The sequence below is a fragment of the Mus caroli genome, unplaced genomic scaffold, assembly GCF_978045245.1.
Source record: "Mus caroli unplaced genomic scaffold, Mus_caroli_1 scaffold_1, whole genome shotgun sequence".
In the NCBI taxonomy this organism is placed as follows: domain Eukaryota; kingdom Metazoa; phylum Chordata; class Mammalia; order Rodentia; family Muridae; genus Mus; species Mus caroli.
The window spans coordinates 14,073,976-14,094,123 of NW_028227256.1; the positions used below are offsets into that span (position 1 = coordinate 14,073,976).

General features: G+C 39.9%; 1 protein-coding gene across 2 annotated transcripts in view; it reads left to right on the forward strand.

Moving 5' to 3' along the window:
- Gdap1 (ganglioside induced differentiation associated protein 1) overlaps positions 1–20,148 on the forward strand; it is a 73,235-nt gene that overhangs the window by 4,673 nt on the left and 48,414 nt on the right. For both annotated transcript variants that reach the window (XM_021168386.2, XM_085835840.1), the window contains exon 3: positions 2,050–2,169. The gene's annotated coding sequence lies outside the window, so the exon portion shown is untranslated. The remainder of the gene's footprint in view (positions 1–2,049; positions 2,170–20,148) is intronic.

Here is a 20,148-nt window from a genome sequence, read left to right on the forward strand (position 1 = left end):
CTCACAAGACAGCCTCCAGAAAAACACCATGTGTCTGTTCTCAGCAAAACATCCCTTCACATGTCTGCTTCCACAAAATATCATCTCGTAAGACAGTTTCCAGAAAAACATCACATGACAAAACTAAGTTGTTAGAGAAACCAGAAGTTTCCACTTTAGCCTCTGGTACAACTGTCTGTGCATCTTCCATCCTGAGCCACCATTTTCCATCCCTTGTTCTTGGAAGCCCCTTGTGGACGCTATCACACCATTTAATTATTGCTACCACAGATTGTGGTTGTGAGCCTTTTGCACAGCTCCTATGCCTGGTGGTAGATCTATTCCTGGCCAGCTCCATGTGTATGTCACTGTCCTCCAGCCCCTCTCAGTCATAACACTCCCCACTTGAACAAAAAACCTTTAAAGTTGATGTGTCTTTAAAAGTTAGTATCTGTATTAGCTTTCTGTCAGGTTTGGGCCACACTTAGTTGGCCCTTTTGCCTTTGTACCTGTAGTGAGGTAGTACATGGTAGGAGAGGGAAATGTGATGGAGGAGACCTGTTACCTCATGGTACTGGGAAGGAAAGAGGAAAGGCCATTATTCCCCTTGGGGGCCTAATTACTCCTTGAACCCCATCTCCCAGACACAGAGAAAAGAGATTCTTTTTCCCCTCTAAGGCAGCAGTCATTCATTCCCACCATGTGCCCTAGTTTCTTCCTCCTAGCCAGACTAGATTCTCTGGTGTCCTCTGTATCTTGTTTGTTTGTTTGTTTGTTTTCTTTTCCTCTTCAAGTTCTGTGCCTATTCTCAAAACCTCAGACTTTCTTGGGGTGCATCATAGTTCAATCTTTATCTTTCCATCTCTGATTCTCATAACACTTAATTTCTATAATGTGACCCCACTAGTTTATTGAAGTGTTAACTAGCCAGCAGCTGAGAACCTTTTGCTTCATAGATGAAATGGCCTTGTCTTTAGCTCCTATTCTGCAATAAGAGCTACAAACTTGGTAGTTGTAAGACCTCATCTCCTTGTTTTTGGTGAAACCCATCTTTCCTGTGTCTCTCCACTTTCCTCTCCCACCTCTTTAGCTAGGTCATTCCCTATTTTACTTCTCTTCTCCTTAGTTTTAGGCTGCTTGCAGTGTTCCAACCTATGAACATCATGGTACCAGAATTTTAGTGTGGTTCCTGGATGCTTGTTGACTAGTATCTAGCAGTCCTGCCCTGGAGGCTAAGTCTAATAATTTAGAAACAGTCTTAGTTCCTATGTAAAAACACCAGCTGAGCCACATGTAAATCTCAAGGGCAGTGCTTTTGTTTCTTCCCATGACTTGTCCCTGGGGCCCTCTGCCTGTTCTTCCTAAAGGGGTAAACTACACAGACACTTACCTAATAGCATCTGTGTCCAAAAGCAAAGCTTACAGTGACTTTCAGCAGTGATCTAGGAATGAAAAAGTTAATGATAGAAAAGGTAATTAACAACACTCTTACTAAGGGTAGAAAGCTAGAAAATGCAGAGTGAATCTCAGGTCTATCCTGAAGACCAGAAGCAGCTGGGTATGATGGTGCACACCTTTAACAAAGACACTCCAGATACAGAGACCTGGACACTTGTTGGCTGGTACAACAAAGCTGTTCTGCAGGAGAGGTTAATTTAGAAACAGTCTGATTGTCATATAAAAACAACAGTTGAGTCTTATGGAAATGGCAAGGGCAGAAATTTACATAGTAAGTTGTAAGCTGGCCAGGACAGTACAGGGCTACCCTGCCTCCAACAAAAGCAAACAAGTAATTAAAAGACCTGAATCCGAGGATAAAATGTATGCATGTGTATGAGCATCTGTGCTATCTGCCTTAGAGTTGGCTCAGACTTGAATTGTAAGGTCATTGGGAAATATCTCTGAAGACACAGGAGATACAAAGAAAAATAATATAAGAACATACAGGAAAGAGCTGCAAGAAGCCACCAACAGCCACACATTCTAAGATTTCAGAGAACTGAGTGATCTTGTAGACCGTTGTGGTTGAACTTGTTTTGGAGAGTCTTATAGCAAAGTTCATCCTTCCAGACACTGCAGTGGAATGAACTCCTGAAACTCAGACGCACTACCAAGGAATGAGAAGACTATGTGTCTGAGATGGTAAGGAAAGAGACCTGCTGGAAAAGGGAATGCCTGGCCTCGGAGAGGGTAAGACCTACCTTGCCTTAATCTTTCACATACAGCATGTAGAGTCACTGTCTTAGTCAGGGCTTCTATTCCTACACAAACATCATGACCAAGAAGCAGTTGGGGAGGAAAGGGTTTATTCAGCTTACACTTCCACATTGCTGTTCATCACCAAAGAAAGTCAGGACTGGAACTCAAGCAAGGCAGGAAACAGGAGCTGATGCAGAGGCCATGGAAGGATGTTCCTTACTGGCTGACTTCCCCTGGCTTGCTCAGCCTGCTCTCTTATAGAACCAAGACTACCAGCCCAGAGATGGCACTACCCACAAGGGGACCTCCCCACTTGATCACTAATTGAGAAAATGGCTTACAGCTGGATCTTGTGGAGGCATTCCCCAACTGAAGCTCCTTTCTCTTCTGGAGTGATAAGTCCAGCCTGTGTCAAGTTGGCACAAAACTAGCCAGTACAGTTACAAAGCTAGTTCCCATGAAAGGTAGCTCCCAATTTGAAATACCACAAACTAGGGATGATAAGGGACTAGATAAGTGTATTTAGGAGTGTTGGCATTAAGACTAAAATTAGTGAAAATTGATGTGATAACCTTTTTATAAAGCAGCTGGCTAAAGAAGGGAGGAGGCATACAATATTATGGAAAGTGCAACTTAGGAGTAAGCTAAATGACTCAGAACTGAAGGAAAGGAAAAAAAAATCAATTACTAGGGAGTAAAAGAAATGTAAATTATAAATGAAGAATGAATAGCTCTAAGAGCATTGTGATGAGATTTGAACAATGGGCAAGCATAGAGAAGGCTTTCCTCCAGCCAAGTGACAAGGGGCTGTTTTATCTTCAAGTGTTATGGCCCCATCTGTCTCCTCAGTATGTATACCACAAAGCCCACATAGGGCTCTTCAGGCAGATAGAAAGCCTACATTTCTACTCACCTTCATCAGGCTTTAGCACTTTTGTTATCCCTGGCAAATGCTTTAAATTGCTGGGATTTTTTGTTTTTGTTTTTTGCTTATTTTTGTTTTAGATTACTTTTTAAAGCTCAGGCAGACTTCAGAACTGTCTGTGACATAGCCTTGGTGGCTCAATGCTTAGATGTCCCTTCAACAGAACCTACAATGAAGAGCATACTCGCAGGCAGCCTCCACCTGCTATGACCCTTGATATGCTTGTAGTACTTATATCAAGGCCATGCTCTGCCCACATCATCCCTCTGACAAAGAAAGGAACTTGGTGCATTTTGTATCCCTTAACACAGATCATGCTGAGCACCAAGCAAGCCTCTTGAACTTTGAATTCACACTTAGAACCACCTCCTACTTTAGTGGAAAGTGATATTGTAGAAACTGTATAGCTTTGAGAGGACTCAGGAAGGACAGGATCTTGCCAGAGGCAACCTGGGGCTCAGTCTGTGATTTAAGCTGCTCTGCCTCTTAGGTTACTTGCTCACTCAAATTTAAAGGTGTTGGTCATACTGATAGTGTTAAAACATACATAGACACAGTGGCGAGCCCCTGTCTATCATAGTGTAGATGGGTAGGGATCTAAAGCAAGGCCATATCATCTGCAATAGAAAAATACATATCATGTGAAAAACAGCTCTTAGTAAGTTATTTAGACTTAATAGAGAATGGATATTTGACCATAGGACCTAGTGCCATTCTTCCAGAAATTTCCATCATGATTTCGGTCTTGTTGACCCTACCATGAAAAAGTTGTACAGACTCAAAGCAATCTAAGTATCATATAGTAAAACTGTATTATGCTGAGAGGACCAAAGGACACAAGAAGTGGACAAGATCAATTTTCCAGACCTCCATGTTCCATTCTGGGTTGTTCTTGTGTGCTTTCTCCAGCTTTTCTTGTGCTTAGATTAGGACTTATACTGGGAGGTAAGAAGGAATAAAGGTTGCATTTAGTTGATGGACAGATAGGCTTGGTATATGTGAGAAGCTGAAAATGAACAGAGATGTATTACAGCATAAAAATCTAGACAGATAATGATCCAGTAGATTGAGCTGGGATAGCAGTGGATCTCACTGTATGTTTTAGGTGAATGGAGAAATGATACAATGTCCAAATACATGTATTTTTTTTTTTATTTTGAAAAGTGGCCAACAGCCTGGCCATGTGGTTAGCGACCTTGAAGGAGAAAATGGTATCATGGAATTTATGGCCAGGATATGTGGATAAATGATAGATATGTGGGTGTGAACACTCTGAAGAGATTCATTTGCTGCAGTTGGTTTTTCCTAAGGCTGATGTTCTACATTTGACAGCAATTGAAATCCCAAGAAGACTTTAGGGTCAGGACAGTTAATGTTCATTTTCTTTATGTACTATGAGAGATCTGAAACAAGGAGCCTGTGAACTTAGCAGTCCCAGTCAGTCAAGGTCAGCTTAGCTACTAATGACTCTCTCTATTCAGTTTTCCAGCTACAGAGACTCTCTCCCTGGGATCAGATCACCTACTTCGTGTTATGTTGACTTATGTGGTTGCTTCCAGTCTACAAGTAGGAATGACTTCGTTCTGGTTGGGATAGACAATTATTCTAGGTGTAAATCTGACTTCTGCTCAACATTCCACAGGGGCTTGCAGAATGGCTAATCCACAGGCATAGAACTTCATACATGTTCAACTGGGACCCCTGGATAGTGAAGGAGGTTCTAGAATGATCCGTGATTGTGGAATCTACCGGTTTTATCATATACTGCAGTATCACATACCTATATTATCTATAAAGAGTCAACGATGGAACAGTTTTCTGAACTCATGGCTAAAGTTCAGCTTGATAGCAATAATATGCAGAGGTGCCATGCCCTCTTTGATAGTGTATGTGCACTAACTCAGACTACTCTTTGGGGTAGCCCTTAATGGGAACAACATGTAAACCTGAGAACTAAGAGTTAGAAGCAGCCGCATTCTTCTTACTATCAGATTAAGTGAGTTTTTCAGGATTATTCTCACACATGATAAGCACACAATCTACCACTGAATTACTTTGTAGCCCTGCAACTTTGAGCTCCTCAAAGGGGAAGCATTGTTACAACAGGACATATGGAGAATAGTGTTGAACTTCAGAAGGTAGCTGCTGCCGGGAAATCCCCATTGCCTTAGGTCCTCTGGTCAGCTGATGAAGGAACTGTCACCATACTGGGATAGTCCATCCTTAAGAGTAGGAGGGGACATTTATATAAGGAGGACAGAGAAGAATATGTGAGAACCTAGGTGGCTCATTAGGGTGCTTTGGGTCCTTTGTAAATATAAGTACATACATGAAGCATCCCTAATTGGAGAATGGTAAGGCTTCCAAAGAGTCTAACTCTGGAAACCACTAGATCAGTACCTATTAATGTGGTAGCTAAGGAGGAAGAAGATGAAAACCATTTTGACTTCAAGAGCAACGGAAGAGTCAGGGGCTGCTGCTGTCCCATTGAGTCCCCCTTTCCAAGCTTTGGTGAGAGCTGCTCTGAATGTGCGGAGATCTTTGCGATGTAAGAGCTTCTGCTTGTGGACATGCACCACTCAGCTCTTCACATGCTGACAGTAGGGAGGTAGTGAGTAACGTCTCATTGGTGTCTTTCTGGACCCTAACAGTAATTTATATTAAGTATATATACCTCCAAAGCTGTAGCCAGCCATCCACTGAGAACAGTGGGAGTATAAGGGGGTTTGGCCATTCCATTCCAACACAGGCCTTCTTATTGTATGATAGTTTCTGTGCTCCCTTGGTCTATTTCAAACTTTATTAGGACCACTGCGACCTGAGACTCCTTTATACAGTTCTTCCTTTAATATGCATCAGGATGTAAGGCCTTCCTCACTTACTTCTGCTCTCTTTGGCCATTATGCTTAACCTATGTTCCTGCTGGTAAATTAGTTGTATCTCTAATTCTGCCCTGATGTCTGCTTCTTGGAGGCCTGAGCTGAGATACCTCATGATTTTTTTTTATTGGATATTTTCTTTATTTACATTTCAAATGTTATCCCCTTTCCTGGTTTCCCTTCCTCCCTTCCCCTGCTTCTATGAGGGTGTTCCTCCACCACCTACCCACTTCCACATCTCCACCCACAGTTCCCCTACACTGGGGCATCTATGGAGCCTTCATAGGACTGATGACCTCTCCTCCCATTGATGCCTAACAAGGTCATCCTCTGCAACATATGCAGCTGGAGCCATGTGTACTCCTTTGTTGAAGGCTTAGTCCCTGGGATCTCTTAGGGGACTAGTTTGTTGATATTGCTGTTCTTCATGTGGGGTTTCAAACCCCTTCAACTCCTTCCATCCTTTCTCTAACTCCTCTATTGGGTACCCAGTGCTCCAATGGTTGGCTGAGAGCATCCATCTCTGTATTTGTAAGGCTCTGATAGGGCCTCTTAGGAGACAGCCATATCAGGCTCATTTCAGCATGCACTTCTTGGAATCCACAATAATGTTTGGGTTTGGTAACTGTATATGGGATGAATTCCCAGGTGGGACAGTCTCTGGGTAGCCTTTCCTTCAGTCTCTGCTCTATACTTTATCTCCATATTTGCTCCTGTGAGTACTTTGTTCTCCTAAGAAGGACAAAGCACACACTTGGGTCTCCCTTCTTGACCTTCATGTTGTTTGTGAATTGTATCTTGGTTATTAGGAGATTTTGGGCTAATATCCACTTATCAGTGAGTGCATACCATGTGTGTTCTTTTGCAATTGGTTACCTTACTCAGGATGATATTTTCTAGTTCTATCCATTTCCCTGAGAATTTCAGGAATTCATCATTTCAATAGCTGAGTAGTCCTCCATTATGTAAACATACCACATTTTCTGTATCCATTCCTCTGTTGAAGGACATCTGCGGTCTTTACAGCTCCTGGCTATTATAAATAAGGCTGCTATGAACATAGTGGAGCACATGTCCTTATTACAAGTTGGGACATTTTCTGGGTAAATGCCCAGGAGTGGTATAGCTGGGTCCTCAGGTAGTACTATGTTCAATTTTCTGAGGAATTGCCAAACTGATTTCCAGAGTGGTTGTACCAGCTTACAATCCTACCAGCAATAGAGGAGTGTTCCTCTTTGTCCACATCCTTGCCAGCATCTGCTATCACCTGAGTTTTTTATTTTAGCCATCTGGACGGCTGTGAAGTGGAATCTCAGGGTTGTGTTGAATTGCATTTCACTGATGACTAAGAATGATGAACATTTCTTTAGTTGCTTCTCTGCCATTTGATATTCCTCAGTTGAAAATTCTTTGTTTAGCTTTGTATCCCATTTTTATTTATTTTTATTTTTTTATATTTTTTATTTCCAATTTTTTTTAAATTAGGTATTTTCTTCATTTACATTTCAAATTTACTCCCACTTCTTGGCCCTGGTGTTCCCTTGTACTGAGGCATATAAAGTTTGCAAGACCAATGGGCCTCTCTTTCCACTGATGGCCTACTAGGCCATCTTCTGCTACATATGCAGCTAGAGACACGAGCTCCTGGGGGTACTGGTTAGTTCATATTGTTGTTCCACCTATAGGGTTGCAGACCCCTTTAGCTCCTTGGGTACTTTCTCTAGTTCCTCCATTGGGGGCCCTGTGTTCCATCCAATAGCTGACTGTGAGCATCCACTTCTGTGTTTGCCAGGCACCGGCATAGCCTCACAAGAGACAGCTATATCAGGGTCCTTTCAGCAAAATCTTGCTGGCACATGCAATGGTGTCAGTGTTTGGAGGCTGATTATGGGATGGATCCCCGGGTGTGGCAGTCTCTAGATGGTCCACCCTTTTGTCTCAGCTCCAAACTGTCTCTGTAACTCCTTTCATAGGTGTTTTGTTTCCAATTCTAAGAAGGGGCAAAGTGTCCACACTTTGGTCTTCGATCTTCTTGAGTTTCATGTGTTTTACAACTTGTATCTTGGGTATTCTAAGTTTCTGGGCTAATATCCACTTATCTCTGAGTTCATATCATGTGAGTTCTTTTGTGATTGGGTTACCTCACTCAGGATGATACCATCCAGGTTCATCCATTTGCCTAGGAATTTCATAAATTCATTCTTTTTAATAGCTGAGTAGTACTCCATTGTGTAAATGTATCACATTTTCTGTATCCATTCCTCTGTTGAGGGACATCTGGGTTCTTTTCAACTTCTGGCTATTGTAAATAAGGCTGCTATGAACATAGTGGAACATGTGTCCTTCTTTCCAGTTGTAACATCTTCTGGATATATGCCCAGGAGAGGTATTGTGAGATCCTCTGGTAGTACTATGTCCAATTTTCTGAGGAACCGCCAGACTGATTTCCAGAGTGGTTGTACAAGCTTGCAATCCCACCAGCAATGGAGGAGTGTTCCTCTTTCTCTACATCCTTGCCAGCATCTGCTGTCACCTGAGTTTTTGATCTTAGCCATTCTGACTGGTGTGAGGTGGAATCTCAGGGTTGTTTTGATTTGCATTTCCCTGATGATTAAGGATGCTGAACATTTTTTCAGGTGCTTCTCTGCCATTCGGTATTCCTCAGGTGAGAATTCTTTGTTTAGCTCTGAGCCCCATTTTTTAATTGGGTTATTTGATTTTCTGGAGTCCACCTTCTTGAGTTCTTTATATATATTGGATATTAGTCCCCTATCTGATTTAGGATTGGTAAAAATCCTTTTCCAGTCTATTGGTGGCCCTTTTGTCTTATTGATGGTGTCTTTTGCCTTACAGAAGCTTTGCAATTTTATGAGGTCCCATTTGTCGATTCTTGATCTAACAGCACAAGTCATTGCTGTTCTATTTAGGAATTTTCCCCCTGTGCCCATATCTTTGAGGCTTTTCCCTACTTTCTCCTCTATAAGTTTCACTGTCTCTGGTTTTATGTGGAGTGTACCCTATTTTTAATAGGATTATTTGATTTTCTGGAGTCTAACTTCTTGAGTTCTTTGTGTATATTGGATATTAGCCCTCTATCAGATGGAGGATTAGAAAAGATCTTTTCCCAATCGGTTGGTTGCCATCTGGTCCTATTGACAGTGCCCTTTGCCTTACAGAAGGTTTGCAATTTTATGAGATCCCATTTGTCTATTTTTGATCTTAGAGCCTAAGCCATCAGTTTTCTGTTCAGGAATTTTCCCCCTGTGCCCATGTGTTCAAAGCTCTTCCCCACATTCTCAGTTTCAGTGTATCTGCTTTTATGTGGAGGTCTTTGGTCCACTTGGACTTGAGCTTTGTACAAGGTGATAAGCATGTGTCAATTTGCATTTTTCTACATGCTGACCACCAGTTGAACCAGCATCATTTATTAAAAATGCTGTATTTTTCTACTGGATGGTTTTAGCTCATTTGTCAAAGATCAAGTGACTATATATATGTGGGTTAATTTCTAGGTCTTCATTTCTATTTCATTGATCTTGCTTCCTGTCTCTGTACCAATACCTTACCGTTTTTTTTTTAAATCACTATTACACTGTAATATAGCTTGAGGTCAGGAATGGTGATTCCCCTAGAAGTTCTTTTATTGTTGAAAATAGTTTTTGCTATACTTGGTTTTTTGTTATTCCAAATGAATTTGCAAATTGCCTTTTCTCTTTCTTTCTTTCTTTCTTTCTTTCTTTCTTTCTTTCTTTCTTTCTTTCTTTCTTTCTTTCTTTCTTTCTCAATTAGTTATCTTCTTCATTTACATTTCAAATGCTATCTTGAAAGTCCCCTATACCCTCCCGCCCTTTCTAGCCCTATGAAGAGCTTATTTGGAATTTTGATGGAGATTACATTAAATCTGTAGATGCTTTTGGCAAGATCGCCATTTTTACTATATTAATCTTGCTAATCCATGAACATGAGAGATCGTTCCATCTTCTGAGATCTTCTTTGATTTCTTTCTTCAGAGACTTGAAGTTCTTGTCATACAGATCTTTCACTTGCTTGGTTAGAGTCACACTAAGGTATGTAATATTATATGTGACTACTGTGAAGGGTGTTGTTTCCCTAATTTCTTTCTCAGCCTGTTTATCCTTTGAGTAGAGGAAGACTACTAATTCATTTGAGTTAATTTTATATCCAGCTTTACTTTGCTGAAGTTGTTTTTTAGCTTTAGGAGTTCTCTAGTGGAATTTTGGGGGTCACTTGAGTATACTGTCATAGCATCTGCAAATAGTGATATTTTGACTTCTTCCTTTCCAATTTGTATCCCTTTGACCTCCTTTTGTTGTTTAATTGCCTAGGCTAGAACTTCAAGTACCATACTGAATAGATTGGGAGAGAGTGGGCAGCCTTGTCTAGTCCCTGATTTTAGTGAGATTGCTTCACGTTTCTCTCCATTTAGTTTGATGTTAGCTACTGGTTTGCTGTATATTGCTTTTATTGTGTTTGGGTATGGGCCTTGAATTCCTTATCGTTCCAAGACTTTTAACATAAAGGAATGCTGAATTATTTTCAAATGCTTTTTCATCATCTAATGAAATGATCATGTGGTTTTTGTTTGTTTGTTTGTTTGTTTATGTAGTAGAATACATTGATGGATTTCTGTATACTGAACCATCCCTGCATCCCTGGGATGAAACTTACTTGATCGTGGTGAATGATCGTTTTGATGTGTTCTTGGATTTGGTGGGCAAGAATTTTATTGAGTATTTTTGCATCCATGTTCATAAGGGAGATTGGTCTAAAGTTCTCTTTGTTATTTGGTCTTTGCGTGGTTTAGGTAAACGCATAATTGTGGTTTCATAGAATGAATTGGATACTCTACCTTCTGTTTCTATTTTGTAGAATAGTTTGAAGAATATTGGTATTAGGTCTTCTTTAAAGGTCTGATAGAATTCTACGCTAAACCCATCTGGTCCTGGGCTTTTTGTGGTTGGGAGACTTTTATTGACTGCTTCTATTTCTTTAGGGGTTATGGGACTGTTTAGATGGTTTATCTGATTCTGATTTAACTTTGGCACCTGGTATGTGTGTAGAAAATTGTCCATTTCATCCAGATTCCAATTTAATTGAGTATAAACTTTTGTAGTAGGATCTGATGATTTTTTTTTTGGAACTTCGACAGTTTCTGTCATTATGTCTCCTTTTTATTTCTGATTTTATTCATTTGGATACTGTTTCTGTGCCTCTGGTTAGTCTGGCTAAGGGTATATCTATCTTGTTGATTTTCTCAAAAACCAGCTCTTGGTTTTGTTGATTCTTTGTATAGTTCTTTTTGTTTCTATTTGGTTGATTTCAGCCCCAAGTTTGATTATTTCCTGCCATCTATTCCTCTTGGGTGTATTTGTTTCTTTTTGTTCTAGAGCTTTCAGGTGTGCTGTCAAGCTGCTAGTGTAAGCTCTCTCCAGTTTCTTTTTGGAGGCACTTAGAGCTATGAGTTTTCCTCTTATCACTGATTTCATTGTATCCCATAGGTTTTCTTATGATGTGTTTTCCTTTTCATTAAATTCTAAAACGGCTTTAATTTCTTTATTTCTTCCTTGATCAAGTTATTGAATAGTTCAGCTTCCATGTGTATGTGTGTCTGTGTCTTCCATTGTTTTTGTTAGAATTTAAGGCCAGTCTTATTCTGTGGTGATTTCATAGGGTGCATGGGATTATTTCAATCATCTTGTATCTGTTGAGGTCTGTTTTGTGACCAATTATCTGGTCAATTTTGGAGAAGATTCCGTGAGGTGCTGAGAAGAAGGTATATTCTTTTGGTTTTGGATGATATGTTTTATAAATATCTGTTAGATGCATTTGTTTCATAACTTCTGTTAGTTTCACTGTGCCTCTGTTTAGTTTCTGTTACCATGTTCTGTCCATTGCTGAGAGTGTGTTGTTGAAGTCACCCACTATCATTGTGTGGGGTGCAATATGTGCTTTGAGCTTCAGTAAAGTTTCTTTTAGGAATGTGGTTGCCCTTGCATTTGGAGTGTAGATGTTCAGAATTGAGAGATCATCTTGGTAGATTTTTCCTTTCATCAGTATGATGTGTCCCTCCTTATCCTTTTTGATAATTTTTGGTTGAAAGTCGATTTTATTCATTATTAGAATGGCTACTCCAGGTTGTTTCTTTGAAGGAATTTTCCTTTTGATTATGGGCATATTTTGTTGATGCTTTGTGTCTAAATGAGCTGCCCACAAGTGTTTTTATTTAATTTTCCTTTATTGTATTTTAAAGGCATTGCATTGTATTGTATTTTAAACTCTCATGGAGCCAAAGATGACCCAGAGTTTCTGTTCTTTCTGCTCCCTTCCCCTCCCTCAGTGCTAAGATTGCATGTGTGTGCCTAATTTTTTTCCATTGGTGGTCATTGAAACCGGGGCTTTACCAATTTGCCCATGTTCCCAGCTGCAAATTAGTGCATTAGTTTATGATTTTCTTATATCTTCAAGGCCACATGTTACTTGCCTCAAATGTTAACTGCCTCTTACCTATTATTTATTTATTTGCTTATCTATCTATCTATCTATCTATCTATCTATCTATCTATCTTCTCTTTTCATCTCGATATGTGTGTGTATGTGCCTACCATTATGTAGGGTCAAGAGATAACATATGGGGGTCATTCTTTCCACTATGTTTGTTCTGGGGAATGGAACCTACATCCATCTATACACCCATCTATCCATTAATCCATCCATCCATTTATACACACAACAAATCCTCCATCCATCCATCCATCCATCCATCCATTTATACACCCACTGACCCATCATCCATCCATCTATCCATTCATCCATGCATTTATCTGCCATTCATTATTCAACCACTTATATGGGTTCCTTTCAATCTCTTCTATAGATATTGCTTAAATGGATTTTTCTAAAGGTAAGAAACTTAAGCAAAACTTTGAAGGATAAATAGACAATAGCTGTCAAGTACACCAGCTGGAGAAGAACCAACTATGCTGTGCAAAATCCTCCAACATTGAAAGGAGGAAGAAAGATAATGTGTGTTCTGGCTCATTGAACAGGGGAGAGATGGTCTTGGTAAGAGATGATGCTGGGGAGGAAGGTGGAGATGAGGGCCTGTTTATGATTTTATTGTAAGATCTCAGTAAGAAACCTGGTTAGTTACATCTCCCAGAAAACTAAAGAGTAGAAGTGGGACACAGAAAACTAAAGAGGAAGATGGCTAATATTAGAGAATTTGAGAAAGATATTAAATATCACCCTTTCTCCTTAATCTAATACCTACCCTCAAGCAAGATAAGGCTTCTTCTTCTAGAACAGGAGTATCCTTGGAAGAAAAATAAAGCTAGCTATATCTAGGTTTCATTCATATAGTGATTTGAATATATTAATTTTGTGTATATATACCTTGAAATATAAATAAGGTTTACATCAGTGTGTTTTTAGTTTAACTGTCAATATAAAGCCAAACTAATTTGGAACAGTAAAATTAAAAGTAAGAACCCAAATTTAACATGACAGATGATGTTTTGAATTTTCAAATGTTAGGGCACTGCCCATGAAGGCACAGTTTCCAAGACCAGCACTTGCATCCTTAAGGATGCCTGGGGGCTCCACCATGTGGTCTTTCAGGAAGCCTTTGTTTGCACAGTGTACAAGCTCCCCATTTGCCCATGGGTTGGTGGAGTTGTAGCAGTTCATGTTTGCCCTGCCCTTCATTATTTAGAAATAATAAAGACTTGGCACCAAGGTCTGTTCAAGAATAACTGAATAATTAGCCCCTCAAACCAAGTAACAGCCAGCACAAAAGAGAAAGAAAATCTAGGGAGATTTACCTGACCCCTTAAGATCATTGGATGAATTCCCATGGGAGACTAGACTCCTTTGTGGAAAACAATCCTAAATAAAGAGTGAATTATTTCCAGACTCCCTAACAACTAAAAAGGGAAACTATTTCTTCTCATATAGCACTATGGTAACAGGATAAATTGTTCCTTCTAACACTCTAAAAAGAAGAATTAGAAGTTCTATTGAAGACTCTAATGAGAGTTAGGAGAGATTAAGATGAGTGTAAGGACAGACTGTGGGTGAGGTGGCAAGTTCCTATGGTTCTTGCCTATAGAAGACTAGAAAGGGGACAGAGAGATCTGTCCCTGACCAAATGTTTGTAAAATGTTGGTCACCAATTTACACATACCTGACAAAGATTTTATAGGAAACCTGCGCTGTGATCTCAGGCATAAAAGGAACAGTTCTCTAAAAAGTTTTAGAAAACTTGGAGCTCTCAACACTTTATTCAATTGAAGAACACAGCCAATAAAAGAAATGTGTATTTTGTGACCAAAAAAAAAAAAAAAAAAAAGAAAAGAAAAGAACTGAACAACAGCAGGTAGAGTATACTCTGTATGCTGATCAGGTTTATACATTTGAAATGTCAAACAAAGCTGACTTTTGATGTTCTAAATTAACATAACTCTTCCATTCCATCAACAGTACTCATTGTTTTAGAGGGAAAAGAAGACAATGTACAAAGGAGTGCCTTTGACAATAGATTTTTATCCTTGGAGGATATGCAAGAGGGAAAATCTAATATTCATAAGATTTTCACTTTGGTAAAACAAACCAAAAATATGGGTCCTTAAAGGAATTCAATTGGAAAATTGGAATGCAGGTGTTTACTGTGAGATATGAGAGAGGACAAAATATATGCTACCAGGACAGTTTAGGGAGGTTTGGGACCAGTTGATATAGATAGAAATGTCCAGATTTACCCATGGATCTGGTAAGGGCTTGAAGGATGAAATGTCTTAATCATTCAGATGTACTCTTGTACATCTGTAAGAGTAACATCAACTTATAACCAACACCAAATGTAGTGGGCCTCCACATTCTAGCTACAATCCCTTCTCCATTGTGCACTGTTTTGTTTTTTTTTTTTTTTGTTTTTTGTTTTTTTGGTTTTTTTTGTTTTTTTTTTTTTTTTTTTGCAGTTCTAGAATTTCTTGTAAATTCAGCTTTGGGCCTTCAGGGCAGGTGTACCTTCTGTGTCTTCTCAACACAATTTTCTTCACTTCATTGTAAGTGATGTTGACTAGAATACTTGCTAACAAGCAAGTCTCATTGTGTCTAGGGGTACATTGGGGTCACCTGAGTTCTAGAATCAAAGTATGAAGAAGCCTGGCAATAAAGTTTCACAATATAACATGGATAAGAATGACAGCCTATGGTGGTGCAGTGTGAGAGAAGGGCAGAAGAAAGATATCCCTACATCACCAGAGAAGTAGATCCATCCTTAACCTTCTTTCCTAACTTGGAAGTTGAGAAATGACTGAATATTTACCAGCCAATAATGATTTGTATTAGAGTGGATGGAGTGGATGTAGCTGAATTACCTAGACAACACTGAGCTTTCTCATCACAGCAGAAACAGACCTCTGTGGTCAATATCTTAATGCTAAACAAAATAGTTAAGTTTCTACACATATGAGATGCAACAAAACAGAAATATACATTTGAAAAGAGGATAAAATAATAATAAAATAATGGCAAACAAGACTATGTATATATGTATACACACACACACACTATAAGTGCAGGCCCTGTTATTAAGTGCTTAAATAATTCTATAGTTTATAGACTTTGCAGCTGAGAAATAATCAAATTGTTGTTGATAGTATACATTGAACAATACTCCTGCACCCAAAAATACCAATTCTGGAGTACCAGGGTATGTATTGTGGTGTGTGTGTGTATGTGTGTGTGTGTGTGTGTGTAGTGTATGTGTGTGTGTGTGTGTGTGTGTGTGTATTGAACCCAGGCTCTTATACATGCTAGACAAATGCACTCCCACTTAGGTATAGCACCAACCTGTATTGTCATTCGTTCTGAGTGGGCAGACAGATAAGAATGAATTATGAGTGATCTAATCCAAAGCAAATGATAATGAGAAACTTTGATGCTCTGAAAAGGCAAACAAATATTATTTTTCTGCCTTTAATTTTTCAACTGATTATAGTTTTCCAAGAAATCTACAAAGTAGTTATTTATCACTTCAACTTAATAAAGACGTGAAGGCTTAATATGACTCTATAACTGGACTGTGGCCTAATGGGCATTCAAATTCAGAGCCTGTGTTTTTTGTTTTGTTTTGTTTTTGTTTTTTGAGACAGGGTTTCTCTGTGTAGCCCTGGCTGTCCTGGAACTCACTTTGTAGACCAGGCTGGCCTCGAACTCAGAAATCCTACTGCCTCTGCCTCTGCCTCTGCCTCCTGAGTGTGGGACTAAAGGTGTGCGCCACCACGCCTGGCTAGAGCCTCTGTTTCTCAATTCAACAACCCACTGTACTATATACAATTCAAGTGGAATTTGTGGAAAAGTAAAAGAAATATGTAGAAGCATTTTAACTCTCTGTGATGGTTTACCAGGTGAGTCCAAGCATGGAGGCTTAAGGGTGATGAGAGATTTTTCCAGGTGGTAATGAAGAGCAGTTAGTAGTTAAATCAGAATCTCTCTTCTCTGGTGTATCACCCAATGCATATTGTAATTGGTTATTTATGTGTCTAAGTTTTTTATTTAGGGAACATGTATACAGTTTCTTCCCAGGAGCCATTTACCTGTACCCTGTAGCCTTGTACCCTTAATTAGGGTGTCTGTAGCTTATTGGTTGCTCCCTTCACATCATAGGAATGTCATTGGAAGAGTGGAGAGACTGAGGTTGCACATAGGTGAATGGAAAAATCTTGAAGCCTTCTGGCAATATGTGAACATTCCCAGCACCCAAGAGTGCAAGAGTCAACATTTGCCATGATGAGCAATGGAGTTGTTTCCTCTTCAGCCAAGCTGAGATGACCAATGGAATTGTTTTTCCACCCTTTGCTGTGTTTCCACTCCTCTTTGAAAATCCTTGTTTAGGGTAGTAGTGGGGTGCTAACAGCACACATTCTAAAGCAGGGTGGCATTACTGAAAGATTTGATCGCACAATGCACATTTGTCTGAAAATGCTTGGGAATGTTTCATTTTAGCTTTCCTCTTGATAGAATCTATTTGTATCTCTGGGTTTATCCCTGTAGACTTGGAGGGAGTGGTGAAAGATGAACGGGCAGTGCTCAGCCACAAGGGGAGAAAAACGTCATCCAGCCCTTAGAATAGCAACAGCAATAAATATGGGCATGCAGTTCTGCTGCTGAGGCTGGAAAGGCAGGCCGGATCGCATTTACACACCCAACAGGCCTGCTTGGCTGAGACGACTTTGTCAGAATCATGCACAAAAGTCGATGCCTCCTTGGATGTTTGCTTTCTGAGCTGTGACTCAGCAAAGAAAGGAGAGCTCAGAGCACAGAGCCCACCACAGAATCTCTAGAGGAGATTCCAGCACCCTTCTGGCCCCAGGGGGACACTCTGAATTGACTTAAAAAAAATGGATGTTTTATTTGTTTACTTTTCAAATGTTATCCCCTTTCCCAGTTTCCCCTTGGGAAACCTCCCTCTCCCTGCTTCTATGACGATGCTCCCCCACCCACCCACTCCTGCCTTCCCACCCTGGTATTCCCCTACACTGGGGCATTGAGTCTTCCCATAACTAAGTGCCTTTCCTCCCATTGGTGTCTGACAAGGCCATCCTCGGCTACTTATGTGGCTGAATTGACTTTTGGGATAGCTGGCTCAGGGCTCTTGAAAGTGGAGTCCAAAGCTTCCCTACACATTGGTCTGAGAACTTGATGTTATCTGCAGCTGCCCCAGCCATCAAGGTGCATACGTAACGGAGAAGGTGGAAATGAGGGCTCTTGTTGGTCATCAGTTATTTAAAGAAAGCCCATTGGATTTCAGCCACTGATTGAACAGAATCAGCATCTTTGCTCTGGAAGGTCCAGGAAGAACATGCCCCTCTTCTTTGGCAGCTCCTTGTCTTTCTTTCTCAGCCAGCACCAGCTATTTCTGGGACCTACTTACTTTAACTTGTGCACCCATGTTCATAACTGTTCTGCTTTCACTTGCAGCTTGGCCATATGTGGCTGTGGTTTTATCATCTTTACTTTCTTCTGCTACTTGAAATTATCAACACTAGGCATCTTTATAGCCTGCACATAGCAGGAGTCTTAGGCTGCAGCTTTCAGGCTAACCCAGGCAGCCAGTTCTCACCATGTGCCTCCAAAACCAAAGCATCACCTGAATCTGACCTCTTCTCTTTTTCTGTTAAACAGCTCTGCTCTGAAATGAGAAAGTCAAGATCCTTCTCAGTGTGATCTTTGTGGTTCACCGATCTCTCAAACCTCTCTTCACAGGGAAGTTCTGGAAGCAGGCTCCCCTTGACCACATGACACCTATTTCTCTTACAAAGTCGCAGTAGGCAAAGGCTCAACCCTGGACTGTCATGTGTCTCGGTTACATGCTGAGCATTATTTATGTCCATCTCTTGTCTATAGATCACAATATTGTTGTTGACTTGAAAAATATCATAGTTAAAAATTAAGGAAAAGTGCTTTGGATACAGACTCATCATGAAATTCAGCTCATGATTGTTGGTCATCAGTTATTTAAAGAAAGCCCATTGGATTTCAGCCACTGATTGAACAGAATCAGCATCTTTGCTCTGGAAGGTCCATGGTTAGCTTAGCTCTGTGGGATCTTACTAAGACCCACAAGGTGAGCGGAACAGGTTTTTATAGCACTAGCTCCTGTGCTTATTCTGTCAACAGCCCTTGTGACATAAGGTGGCTAAGAAAAAAGCATGCCAGTGAGTTGAAGTTCATGCCAAAGGAACCGAGATGACTATTTGATGCCCAGAATCTGCACAGTCTCCTCCTTTCCTATTTTTATATTCACGAAGCAAAATCAAGCAATGCTCACAACATTAGCACTTTCTCTAAAGCTATGTTTCTGCATTTTTAAGCCCCTTTCTCATATGCCTAGAGTGAGTGAAGACACAAATTTAGCTCCCTACCTTCTATTTAGCAACAAAAACGAATACCAAAGATATTTGCAAAATAAATTCTGGTGTATTATTGAATACTCTAAATTTGAATTGCAGAGGCATGTACTAAATGATCTTCCATCTCGGGAAAGATCCCCTTAAATATAAAAAGGGAAATGATAAGAGTGCCCAAGAAGAGTCTCTAAGTCACTTACTGGGAAATAGTAAGACAGAGGCACATTCCTAGCGTTGTGTAGTTATGAGGACAGGATACTTAAAATATACACAAGTACATTTTAAATTAGTAGGAAAAACCTTTAGGAAACAACTAAGTAAAAGGTACAATTAAAACATAGACATGAAAAAAATAAGTAAAATATAGGCATTAAATACCCCTATGGAATGCACCTGTCCAAAGATTGTATCTGACATATCTCAGAGACATTCACAGTTGCAATCACCTATGAATATCAAAACAACAAAGGGAATGTGTACTAACCCTGATCTTACTAGATTTATGACAATAGTAGAACACATTGGAAAGAGATTTTCTCCATGTTCCTGATGTCTCTTATCTTCATGTCGTAAGTGACATTATAGAATATTAATACAACCATCATGGGTGTTTGTATAATAATCTACTAAACCAAGCATAAAATGAAGAAAGGAACTCACAAGGAGCTATAAGTAGCATCCTGGGATTTTTATTCTTTGTTGCCTTGTTATCTATTTTTGTTAGAAACTGTAATAGTTAATAGTGATTCACATTATTTCAAATGTGTTTTTGAAAAGTATAAATAGCTGAAATTTATTTAGAAAAAAACATCTGTTGGTTTTGTTTTTTTTGAGATAGGGTCTTGTATTTGGCCTTGGAGTTGTAGTGATTCTCTTGCCTCTGCTTTATGAGTACTGGGGTTACAAGTGTATGCCACCATGCCCAGTTTAGACTTTATAAATAAAAAGTTTCAAAGTCTAGCTGAAGTGCACGATTGAGTTGAGCCACCACCGTGGTGTGAGTGTGAGTGAGTATGATAATGTAGCCATGGAAATCAAGATAAGAGTGTGTGAGTGAGTATGATAAGGTAGAAGCCCGGTGAAGTAATGTGTGAGCACCTTAGTTATGATTGGTTAAAATTAGCTTTAAAACCCTGGTATGGCATTGCGACTCACTCACTCAATCCTGGAGGCCAACAGAGATGCTGAGAATTGAGTCCACAGGGACGCCTGCCACCAAGTGAGAACGAGCCCG